The sequence below is a fragment of the Cucumis melo genome, chromosome 12 (genome assembly GCF_025177605.1).
Source record: "Cucumis melo cultivar AY chromosome 12, USDA_Cmelo_AY_1.0, whole genome shotgun sequence".
In the NCBI taxonomy this organism is placed as follows: Eukaryota; Viridiplantae; Streptophyta; class Magnoliopsida; order Cucurbitales; family Cucurbitaceae; genus Cucumis; species Cucumis melo.
Window position 1 is genome coordinate 11,202,935 of NC_066868.1, and position 13,658 is coordinate 11,216,592.

The following is a 13,658-nucleotide window of genomic DNA, read 5'->3' on the forward strand; positions in this document are numbered from 1 at the left end:
CTCTTTTCTCCTTTCTTCTCTACCAAACCCTACACTTTACTCTTTTCTCCTTTCTTCTCTACCAAACCCTACGAAGGTTTTCTCTCAACATTTCTTCCCTTTCTTGCTTTCTCAATCTCATCACTTTCTCCCCTCTCTTCTCTGATCAGTCGCCAACGCGTGTGAACTCGTCGCCGTGCTATCATCGGAGGCAGCTTCTTCCGTTGCCGCATCGCGCTCGTGCCCGCTGGAAACCCTTTAAACAACAAATGGAGATGAAGAACGAGTCGATTGAGCTGGGCAGTGGATCTGATCGGTTTGCAAGAAGGGGTTGGGCGGTGGTGTCTGAAGAACGGGGAGGCGAAGGTCTAGTAGACATGAGAACTTTTGTCATAAATCTGATACATGAGAACTTTTGATGATTTTACAAGTGTTTTCCTACTTTAGTATTAGCATTGAAATGATGTTGATTTTAAGCAGGCTGTCTTCTCTGTGTAGCGTAGTTTTTTGAATGTTAACGAAGGTCGATATAATCCCGAGATGTTGCCGGTGATATCTCAGGAAAAATGGCGAAAGGGTTCTCAGGTTTAGCCTCTTTGTTTACTTGTAAAATAACATATTTGTCTTTGAGTATTGATGAATTTTTGTTCCAGTGGATTACTTTGGTGAGGAGACATGCTGAAGTTGTAGTGAATGATGAAATAATATTCCCTCTCTTTAAGAAATTTTGTAAGGTGGGGAATAAAGTTATCAAGTAATTAATTCAATTTAAGCTCTTTTTTTTTTTAGCTATTTTGTTTTTGGTTTTTAAATTTTTAAAAATTAACTTAAACATTTTAGCCAAATTCGAAAACCAAAAATAAGTTTTAAGAAACTGTTTTTTCATAGTTTTAAAACAAAAAAAAAAAAAAAAAGATTTTTCCAGAGAGGCATTGAAATTTTGAAAAGAAGAGCTGTTTCCATTCTCCTTCTCACCTTACTTAATTACCTTTTTGTCCTTTACCCTTCTCTCTCTCTCTCTCTCTCTCTCTCTCTCTCTCTCTCTCTCTCTCTCTCTAATTTTGCTATATACGGTTCCCTATAAAATGGTTCCTTCGTTATTATTGTGATGATCAACTTGGGTAACAATGGCAGAGGTAGTGAAGTTGTTGGATTTTTGGCCCAGCATGTTTGGTATGAGAGTTAGAATAGCTTTGGCACAGAAGGGTGTGGCTTATGAGTATGTTGAAGAAGATCTGAGAAACAAGAGCCCTTTGCTTCTTCAAATGAATCCAATTCATAAGAAAATCCCAGTTCTCATTCATAATGGAAAACCCATTTGTGAATCTTCCATTATTGTTCAGTAGTATATTGATGAAGTTTGGAATGACAAAGCTCCACTCTTGCCTTCTCATCCTTATGACAGAGCTCAAGCCAGATTTTGGGTTGATTTCATTGATAAGAAGGTTAAATTTGTCTTCTCCCCTTTCTCTCTTCTTTGCATAATTTTCTTTTTTCTTTTGGTTGTTGTTAAAAGTTGGTGTCTTTTATTAGAGAATACACCACCCCCTCGTAAAAGTTGGTAAAAAGTATTGTTTATTAACGTACCCATTCATAATAGAAATTCTGTCATATTCCAACAATATTAAGTTAATATTTCTAAAGTAGATAATATGATATTATTCACGACCACGACCACATACAGTTCTGATAGGTCCCACATGCATGTTTTTGTTGCAGACATTGTCAGAAGGCTTTGCTATGATTGGTCGTCCAGGCAAGGTTAGATATTTTCAAATTTTTACTTGTTTAAGTTATGATTCTTAGTAATTTTGTATATAATCTTATTTTGGAAAGTAACCAAGGATATGTTTTGGGAATGATTCTAAAATAGTCAAAATCACTCTTAAACATGTTTCTTATCATCTAAAACTAATTTTATTAATTTGTATGATCGATTTGAATATATAAAAAAAGATTTTAAATCTCTATGTTTCTCTCATCTCACAGGGTTCTCCTTTTTGCAAACTTGTTCGTGAAGTGCTTGTAGAGTTGGAGTTACCACATTTAGTACGTTGGTAAAGTCTCTTATACCGTTCATTTTTCAAGGCACACTATTATTAATTACATACACTCACTTATTAATATCGTCTAGGATCTTTGCATATAAATCTTTGTCAATATGGCAATGGCCTTTTAGGTGGTGTAAGCGGTAGAAGGAAAAAAGATTACTAAGTGTGAATATTGAGTATTAGTAAGAAAATATTGGGACTGATATTTTGATATTTTGATATTTCTACTAGCAACTAGGTCATAACATTGTTACTTATCAATTCAACCATCTTGATGTCTTTTACAGGGAGTTATCACTAAACAAATGACTGCAATAGAAGAAATGGTTGCAAGTGAGTACAATTAGCCATACCCTCATCTTTGTGACAAGATCTTGAAGTTGGTCATTTGTGAAGCGTTCTACTTTGCTATTAGTTGCAGTTTTAGTTATTGCTCTCTCAATATATTCTTTTTCTTTCTTTCTTTCTCTTTTTCCAAAGGATGATCAGTGTAATAATTAAGCTTCATAATTTCTGTGTTTGGATCCAAGTTGTATATAAATGTCACATTATTAAGATTTCATTTTGTATATGTACAAGTAAAAGATTTCATTTTTAACTATTTGGTGTCATACAAAATGGACAATAATGCAAGGATTTAATAAAAATAAATTTGAAAAAACGACATTAAAGACAGCTTTAATGTCGGTTAAAAAAAAATTAAAGACATCTTTAATGTCGGTGGAAAAACGACATTAAAGATGTATCATAAGTGACATTAAAGACATATTTAATGTCGGTTATCCACCGACATTAAAGATGAACCGACATTAAAGGCCTTCAATAACACCTTCAAAGATGTCGGTTTATAACCGACATTGAAGGGCTTTAATGTCGGTTTATAACCGACATTAAAGATGTCTTTAATGTCGGTTATAAACCGACATTGAAGCCCAACCGACATTAAAGCCCTTTAATAACGCTCGCAAAGATGTCGGTCGCCAAGCGACATTAAAGGCCTTTAATGTCGGTTTTAAACCGACATTAAAGGCCAAATTTCTTGTAGTGTTACATATATGAATATTGTAGATCATTTACAAGCCCAATATAAATAATTCCATCAGTTTATCAAGAATTCAACTCAACATCCTCTAATTAACTAACTTAGCCCAAACTATCTAGCTATAATAAATCTAATCTCGAAAGTATACCAATCAACAATATGGTAGTTATAATAAATCTAATGTCAAAAGTATTCCATAAGATTACAGATCACATATCTTGAAGATGTCAAACTCTGCTTCATTGTCATTTAGGGTGTGTTTGGGGGAGAGTTATGGGGGAAAATGATTATGATAATCCTAGTGTTATGATAATATGTGTTTGGGGGAAGAATTATTATTGTAGTATTATTATTATGTGTTTGGAGGAAGGATTATTATTGTATTATTATTATAAAATGTGTTTGGAGGAAGAGCTATGAGTGTAGTATTATTATACTACTTGTTTGGAGCAAAGATTACGTTAATTGGATTTAGGATATTTTTTTAAATAAGGAATGTTAATATAAGAATAATATATATATATATATATATATATATATATATATATATATTTGTAAATGACCAATATTCAATTATGTAATTAGAATAACCCAAAAATATTTTTGTATATACATTTTGAAATATTTTTTTTGACGTACTCTGTAAGTAACAAAATATTTGTTGTCTAAAATAATTATATTGAGTCCCATTTAATAATTTTGTTTCTTCTCTTATGTTATGTCGTGCAAAATTAATTTGTAAATCCGTAATTTCATTAGCGCATTTAAACATATTATTTCCACGTGTGCGCAATTTAGAAATATTGTAAAAAAGAACTTCAACGAAAACAGTACATTAATACGATAGTACAACAATATGATACTATTACATAGGAAAGCGAAATGAAAATACAAATCATAAAACTTGAACAGAAAGAGAAGTTCGTGAGATAATAAGACAAAACAAGTAAGAATAAGAACATATAATTGAACTCAAAAAAGCCACTAATACAAATACAACAAACAAACTGTTCATCGGTTTTCTTAAAGAATGATGTTGCAGTCCGAGTACTTCATATTGTCGGGAACATCAAGGAAAGCTTTCATGTCGTCGACATTACGCATAAGTATATGCATTAAGCGACACCTATCCATCAATGTCCGCTCAGCGATGACCTTCAACTGTCGGACAACCTCTTGATGTGTTTGGCTTGCGTCTTGATGTTGTAGGATAGGTCATTCAGCAATTGGGTTAAGTTGTTCATTTCCGTACTCAATCGCAGTGCGAATTACTTCCACACTGTCTGCGGTTTGTCCTCCACGTTTTCGCTTAGACCCGCTCGAAACATACCTACCCTCACTTACCTGAGCGGTTCTTGTTCCTATCAATTCATCAGGCGACATGTTCTATCAGTGACTGTACATTGGCTGGAAGTCCATATTCGACACAGCATCAGCGGTAAATGCCTCATACCCAACAGGATTGTTTGACCTAACATCTGCAAAAGTCTCGACCGGCCTGCCGTCGCACGATCTTTGTCAAACATGTACGACAGTTCGTCATAGTGGAGAAACGACTTATTAAGGAGGCCTTTGGCTGCCGGATGACTCTGTACAAGTGCAATAATAAATTGTTAGTCCTTTTTTTAAATATACTACAGTAATTGTTCAAATGATTAGTAACGCACCTTGACCAAATCGTCGAAGACTTCTTTCTCTGCGACGATGTATTTTTGTTCATTATTCCACCCAAAACCACTGCAAGTTGGGCCACGCATCTCCGTAAGTGCATGGAACATTCTCTTCAACAATTTTATTCGGCTATCGATCGTTGAAGCATGGACGTTAGAACCTAGGATCTTGAAGGTCATCATTCTCGCTAGCTGATTTAGGTCTCGGGCCAAAATGTCCCATTGTTAGACCTCTACCCACCAGCATTGACTAACTCCACGAGACACTCGATGAGGTTTGCCTCTTTCTCTTTAATCCAATTGTGTTTAGGTAGTTTCGATGAACTTGTCATGCTAGAAATCAAACGCAAACATATTAGTTTCATATTGAAGAACTCTTTCGACGTTGAAGGTGCATTTTCAGCACCACGCCATTTCTGCAAGTGGTAACGTTGGCCTCTGTACGGTGCCAGAAAACCCTCTACATTTAGGTACCCGACATCAACCAGGTAGTAATAGCCTGTGATCCCATTGCATGATTAAAAGGTCGCAACTGTTAATTACAAAATTGTATTTATACGTACAATGTCGTTGGTAGTTACCCTTGGGCACCTTCCGGACATTAGGTCTTAAAATTGCATCACGGAGGATGCATGAGTCCGCAGCTGATCCTTCCCAACTGGCAAGTATGTAAACGAAATCTCCTTTCGTGTCACACAAGCCATGTACATTTGTGGCCACCTCCTCCTTGCGTGTTCTATACCTAGCCCGGTCACTTGCTGGAATGTGGACTTTTATGTACATTCCATCTAATGCACCTAGGCAATTCTGCAATGCATAACTAAAAATTATTGAGAAGAACTAACGTCGTTGTGTTAGATGTACGTAGTTCAAGACAAATATGTACCACAAACCACCTCTATCTTTGATCTGTGCAATCGTTAGGCACATGTTGTGGTTTTTTCAAAAGCTCGTCATGAAGTCGAATAACGGCCAACAAAACCATGTTGAAATGATGAAAAATTGTCTCACCCGATCGCATGAACTTCCGTTGAATGACACGATTTTTCACGTCGTGCGCAAGAATGTGGAGGAACATTGCTACCATCTCCTCAACATCGACGACTTCCGTCGATGTTAGTCCAATAATGGTCCTCAGTAGGTGGCACAAAATGGCGAAACATCTTCAATCCATTCTCGTACTCTAGCGACACATAAGGTCTGAGGCATGAATCATGTGAAAATAAGCTAACTAACTGTCTAATCATATGTCTAGTTTCATGCGGGATGTGCGTTATCTTCTTTATGTCGTTCTTTAACAGCTCCAACATTAGTAACAACTGACGTTGGGTTACTATGAACGCATTTACAATAGACGCCAACTTGTGTTCGTCCATTATAAATTCTAGATTGACACCTTGTTGGAAAAGAATCCTAACAACGCATTAATTTTGAATGTTATTATCCTAATGACCTACTAACAATCTAGGTTTTGAATGTTGGAAATCTTTTCAAAGCTAAAATATGTTTGTAACTTAAGTAAGTGAGTTTCATTAATATGTTTACAAATTAAGTAATTGAGTTTCTATCATTGTTTGCAAAGACGTTTGTGCAAATTTCATTACGTATATTTGGAAACCAATTTTTGTAAACTAAGTACGTGAAATAGAAAAGTATATTTGATTATGAACTAAGTGCGTTTGTAAATATTTTTTCTTAAAAATAGATTGTAAGAATGTGTTGAAGTTTTTTTGTAAAAGCATTATGTAAATGAACTAAGTGCATTTGTAACACTTTTAGGTGTAGAAAAAACCATGTAAAAAATGTTGCAACATATTCTTGTAAACCCATTTTGAAAATAATGACATTTGACACACACTTTATATAACACTTTTTTTTTTAACGCATAAAAACAGTTTGAGGAGTTGACGCATTTTGTGGGTTTTTTAAGCGTGGTGGTTAACTAAATTCTCCAACTTTTTGCCTTTTTTTTTTCAAAACAATCGTTCAATTGAAACACAATGTGTAAAATTTTTTGTTTAAAATAAGCTAACTTTAGTTATAAAAAGCCATATTTAGGTAGTATGCACATTTTCAAGAAAAATAGCTTTTCATTTGATTTTTTTTTATCCATCGAACTTACGTAACTTAGTAAGAATCCTAAAAAGGCGTTCGAGTTGTACGTAAAAACTCTATAAAATACCTAAGTTTATAACTCTTTCATAATGTGTAAAAAACGTATTGATGTTCTAACAATTCACATAACCTTTATTTATGTTTCCCTAGTGTGTTTAATTTCTATATCGGAAGTCAGTAAAAATCCTAAACAATAGTTGTCTAGGGGGTTAAAAAATTCCAAACAACTACATGTGACCGCAGAATTATTTTTTTAAAAAAACTGTACATAATTAATGCAAATGCCATTGCGAAAGCCAAGACATGGTAAGTGTAGTATGAAAATCAATTAATAAACAAAATTATAATTGAACATAGTAAGCAAATAACAATTAATTTACATAATGTATACAAAACTTTTAATAAACAAACATTAAGACGAAGGAAATAAATGAATTTATTACAAAATTCAATTAAGTAGACCACACAAAAAATCGATTGTATAAATGAAAGAGGTTTATAGCCGTAGTACCTCGTTTACGAATTGTTTAAGTGCGACAACCTGAAAATACACCCCAAATAATTCAAAGTCATTACATATGCATGTCATATATGTTACGTAATGTAAGATGAACAAAAAACGCGTACTAGACGTACCTTAACTGCAAGGAGAACCTTACAAATGCATGTAAAACACCAATAAATAACGAAAACCGTTAGTACATAATGAAAGGGAAAGAAAGTAGTCTTAGAGTTAAGAAATTCCCGCAAAGGCATTCGAGAAGAATGCATTTGCAGTAGAATTTCATGAGGTAGGCTCGATAAAATCATATGAAGAAGCAGACCAAGCAAAGAGAGTCAGAAAACTGAGATCATTAAAAATGGCAACAGAGACATGGTGACAAAATAGTAGCCATTGTGACAAAACAGTGAGCAAACCGAGAGGAATGGATCATTGAAAAGAGCAAAGGATCATTCAAAATAACAAGCAAACATTGTGAAAAAACAGTATGTTCTAAAGAATTGAATACAAGGCCAAAACAGACAAAAGAAAGGGGTTGAATTAACATGATGTGTTTGAGCATAGGAGACATACACAGCAGTTGTGAGAAATGAGATGCTTCAACATGGTTAGTGAACATGTTAAACATAAAAAATTATGGTGTAATAGTAAAAATAAAACCGCAAAATTAGACACCATGAGATGGAGACCAATAGGGAGAAAACAGAGCAAGTGAAGCAGATTATATATTGTGAAAAACAAATAAGAAGGAAAACATTTGATGCACATACCAAAGAGGAATAAAAATACACCAAATATGGAACACACTTGGGAATGGAATGCAAGAAGGAGAAGGACCAAATATGTAGTAAAGGAAAGATAGTAATAAATAGAGCAGCAAGCATTAAAGATGAAAGTGAATTCCATAAAATAGGGGATTTGACAAATGAGGGTGACAATTGAATAAAAGTTACAGTTAAACTTGAAGAAAGTAGCCATGGTCATATTTTCAACACAAGTACACAATAGGCATGAGATACACCATCTTCAAAACAGGACGGTAATGAATAGAGAATTCAATCACAAACCAGAAGGCAGTAACAGCAAGTTAATGCAATCATGGAAATGGAAGAGGTTCTAAAACAAATGCATACATTAGACCATTAAAACAGAGTAACATAAACATATAAACATAGGAAAAAATGGTCTTCATCTTTTAATTTAAATGCAAGGTTCATAAAATGGAAACGGGAATGTAGGACAGAATTTATCACATAGGAAGGCAAATCAAACAAATACATTTTCGAAAACACAATAATCGAATCATATTATATAGTGCCCACCGTTAAACTCATCACTGGCAATGACCGAAAAATTGTATATTGGACCCAAAGAATAAACAAATATGAAATAAAAATCAGAGATACCACCAATTTACTTATCATAGGCTAATCATATCTTCGGTGTAGACCGACGACCCCTACCATGCTCTACAATACCCCTACTTCGCTTCCTTTGACCATTTTAGTGTAGTATTTGTCACCTTAATGGTCGTTCCGTGGAAAGAAAAGTGCAATAAACTCATTTTAGGATCTGCAAGGGGTGGGAAGCGGAAAGGGTTCATCGGAAGACCAAGCGTATAGAAAGATGGAGAGAGGATGAGAAATGTTTCAGAGGTAACGACATGCATCGCAACCGGTCAATGAAACAGAAGATGGATTTTGATCAAACTGTTTCGGAGGCAGCGTTGAAATGCAACCGTCGCAAAACGAAAATGGGATTCAAGGGCATGGACAAAATAATTGGGGAGAGTAGGACGTGGGTCGAAGACGAACAACACGACCTGATGCTTCGAAAAAGGGAGAAAAATGTTTCATTTTGGTTAAGAGTGAAGAGGAAGGAGAAGATATCAGAAAAGGGAAAAATAATCAGAGGAAAAGGGAAGAAAAAGGAACGGAAAAGGAGAAGAAAACAGGAATTTCAGCCAGTAGCTCATGGTAGGGTTACGAGGGGTGTACGACGGTAGAGAAGTAGGGTAATGGGATTAGGGTAACCCTAATCGTCATTTTACACAAAAACTTGGGCTAAACAAGGTTTGGCCCAAAATCCTTTTCTTTTTCCCCCTAAATCGGAGGCCCAAATACACCCTTATGTTTATCTTTTCCACCTCCTTCCCTTTAGATTCATTCTCTTTTGGTTTCTCCATCGATTCCACTTCTATTTTCTTACTCTTCTCTTTCATAAGTTTTTTCGACTCAATCCTCTCCAAGAATTTTGGCTTTGAACAACTCTCGTGTGCTGACAATGGTGTAGACAAATTTGAGTGAATATGTGCCTCTAATTCAATAACTCGCCATCGAAGTTCTTTATTCTTAAGTAGCATTTCTGTAACGCCCCAAAAATTAAGATAATTTATTGGGCGTTATTTTGAATCCATTTAATGAGAATTATTTGATTTATGTGGGAATTGAAATTAATTAAATATTTGTTGGATGAATATTTAATTAATTAGAGGTTTTGGCATGTGTTGTTTGTTGAGATTTTGATTAGATGGTAAGTTAAGAGAATTAAGTAAAGTTGTGGATTTTTAGTGTTGTTAGAGTTGAATTTAATTAAATAATTATGGAGGTTATTTAATTAAATTGTCGGGTGGAAAGTTTGTTAGAGATTCAATAATTATATGTATATGTGGAAATATATATATAATTATTATGTTAAAGGAAAAGATAATTATATTTGTTGAAATATAATTATTTAAGGAAAAGATAGTTGTATTTTGGGGAAAGGATATTTATTAAAGGAGAAAAAGTAAAATAATTATATTTTGGGAAAATATAATTATTTGTAAAAGGATAATTACTTTGGAGAAAAATAAACAATAATTAATTATTGTGGGAGATAATTAATTATTTTGGAGAAAGATAAATAATAGTTAATTATTGTGGAAGATAATTAATTACTTTGGAGAAAGATAAATAATAATTAATTATTGTGGAAGATAATTAATTATTTTGAAGAAAGATAAATAATAATTAGTTATTGTGGATGATAATTAATTATTCTGCAGAAAGATAAATATTAATTTTGGAGTGAAGTTGTTATGGTTGGGTTAAGATAATTCATGTTGGAAATTATAAGTGATTTATTGGAAAAGATTTGATTGATTAAATTAATTGAGGATTTAAGTTAATTTGAGATTTTGGAGGGAAAAGTTAGTTTTGGTGGAATTGTAATTAATTGAGTATATATATATGGATATATATATTTAATTAATAATATGGAAAAGTGAAGTTAATTATATGATGGAATATAATTATATTTGTTTGGAAAAGAAGATAATCCATAAGGAGAGAGATGGTTGATTTGATTGGACAAAAAAGATATATATTTATTTGCAAGAGAGAATAATGGTTTAAATAAATATATATTTATTGTAGATTTTGGTGAGAGAAAAATAATAATAATAAAGAAGTATTATTATTATTACTAATAGTTATAAATGCCTAAGATTAAGGCATTGATTTAGGAAAGATAATGGGAATAAAGATATATGTATATTTTTTGGTATTATATATATATCCTAAAAGGAAAAGGAAAAGAAAATAATAATAATAAATATTATTGTTATTATATATATCCTAAAAGGAAAAGGAAAAGGAAATAATAATTATTATTATTATTGTTATTATTTGGGTCTATAAATAGATTGGAATGCTTAAGTTGGAAAATAAAGGAAAAAGAAAAAGGTTCTTCATCTTCTTCTCTAAGATAACCCTCTGCTGTCGCCGCCTCAGTTGAAGTTAAGATTGGTCTCTTTGGAAGTTTGATGATTTAAAGTGATGAATTTTCCATCAAGGATAAGAGAATTTTTCAACCTTCATTTAAGTAGCCTTGGTAAGCCAAAGAAATTAAATTAATATTTTATTAATTTATTTTGGATCTATTTGAGGTTTCTTTAAAGGTTCAATTGGCTAAACTTTTTAAGATCTAAATCTTGGATTTTTCCCAATCAAGGTTGAATTGGTTTCAACCCCAATTTTTAGAAAGTTAATTAATTTGGGAGAATTTTTGGGTGTTAGCCAATTGCCAATTTCATTAATTAAGATACTAAGTGTTCCTTTTATGATTAGGATCAAGTTAATTGGAGAATTTTACTGTCAACTAGGGAGTACCTTTGTTTGGCTAAAATCTCCAGGTAAGAGATTCTCCTACTAGACCTTCGAACTGGATTCAAGAGACCGCATGTAATTATGATTATGCATTGATGGTAGCTAAAATGCATAATTTGATGATAATGATTATACCGAGATTATGATGATAGTTGATGTTGATGATGATGACTGAGATTATTATGTTGATGATTGATGATGGCTGATGTTATGTTAATGACCGGTAGTATGTTGTTGATGACTGTTGATGATTGTTAATGCATGATATATTAATCACATGATTAAGGACGTTAAGATTAATACTCATGCCATGTTATGATGTTATGTTATGCTACATGCTATGGATATGGTGTTCTGTTAACTTTGTCTATTAGAGTCGTACCTGCATGGGTGTCCTTCGGGATCACCACCTATTTAGGACTGTGTGGTCCGACGGGACGCCAGTCTAGCATGGATATAGATATGATTCGAGTGATTCGACGGGGTCCTCGCATCCCGATTGTCTTAGTGTTACCCCCGGGTTCACTACAGACCAGCATGTCCTAGGTGCTCCCTCGGGACACCGAAGACCAGATTTTCGTTCCTACGGGAGCGCATGTTGCACGTGTTCGGGAACGTGCCAGAGATTGGGTACCATTTTTCAGGACTCTAATGGGAAGTTAACAGACACCTAGCGGGACTAGTAGTAGGTCCCTTACTGAGTATATGTTTATACTCACTCTTTCTATGTTTAACATTTCAGGCGAAGGTAAAGGTAGAGGAAAGCTGGCGAGCGACAGAGAAGGATCCGTGACATGCCATATGGGGACTCAGTTTTGCTTCCGCGTCTATGTTTCAATGTTTTAATATTCCATTTTTAATGAAAATTTATTCTTCCCTCGTTTCAAAAAAAGTGTCTCTTGTCATTGTTCCCTTTTAGTAACGACCTCAGCTTAGTATAAAGAGTTGGGTCGTTACAGTTGGTATCAGAGCGTCAGCTTTTAGGTTCTGTAGACTAACTTACGATGTGAGTCTTTGATTTTTGTCCCTATGGCTATTACGGTCCTTCGTCACTCGCCAGGTATGTATTTTATGATACATGATTATGAATATGCACGTGACCTTGCCTGTATTAAACTAGAACTGCATGGATGTTATGATTTAAATGGTGATGGCTTTGGTGGTAAAGTTTTAAGAAAAATGTTGCCACGTAGAGGTGCTCAATGAGGTGATTAAGTAGGCAAAAGAGTTGGACGTGTTCAGCGTGATGAACTGCTTTGTGGCTGGATATCTAAGACATTAGTTATGTTGGTGGTTTTAAAGGAAACTAAAGGCATGGTTAAGTTCAAGTATATCAAACACATTTGACGGTGTTTAGAATTGAGTTGCTGGAGAAGGAACAAAGTAAACTTTAGTGCATAGTTATTTTGGTGAGATTTCAAGAAATTGTTTTGAGTTTACCATGAAGGATAAGTTACATCTAGTTTAAAGTACAAGTGATGAAATAACGAATTTCTTTAGAATAACTAGTTAAGTTGATGTCATTAAAGAAAGCAATAGTTGGACATGAGTTTGAACTTTATCAAACAAGAAAAGAGAAATTAGTGACTTCTAAAGATTGCTAAATGGTGGAGAATACCTTTTTGGTCGAAGTTTGAAGTTGGAAAATAGAACGTAGTTTTTGAAGGTTTATGAATTAAGTTTTACTTGAATAAGTGTAAAGAGAAGAAAAGTATTTGAGAAAAGTAATATTTTGTCAAGAGAAGCGAAGCTTTGCGCAACATGAGAGTTGCACTTAGGAAAAAGTTTATGGCAGAGTTACCAAGTTGAGAAGGCTACTTAGGAACAAGAGTATGACAAGGGAGCTCGATACTCGAAATTGTTCAAGGACTAAAACTTTCGAGGACGAAAGTTTCTTAGCGAGGGAAGATTGTAACACCCCATAAATTTAAGGAACTTATTATGGGTGTTACATTAAGTGGAATTAGAAGTTAAGGAATGTATTTGGTGTTTTGTGTTAGATTAATTAAATATATATACATGGGTGTGTATATTTAATTAAAGATTTTGGAATTTGGTAGAATTTGTTATTAATTAAGACGTGAGAGCCAAGTATCCCAAGCTGTTCAAAGATTAGAACTTTCGAGGACGAAAGTTGTTAAAGGAGGGAAG

At 33.8% G+C, this 13,658-nt stretch overlaps 1 pseudogene; it reads left to right on the plus strand.

The window, feature by feature from the left end:
- Positions 1–2,243, plus strand: LOC127144280 (probable glutathione S-transferase; annotated as a pseudogene).
- Positions 2,244–13,658: the final 11,415 nt, after the last annotated feature.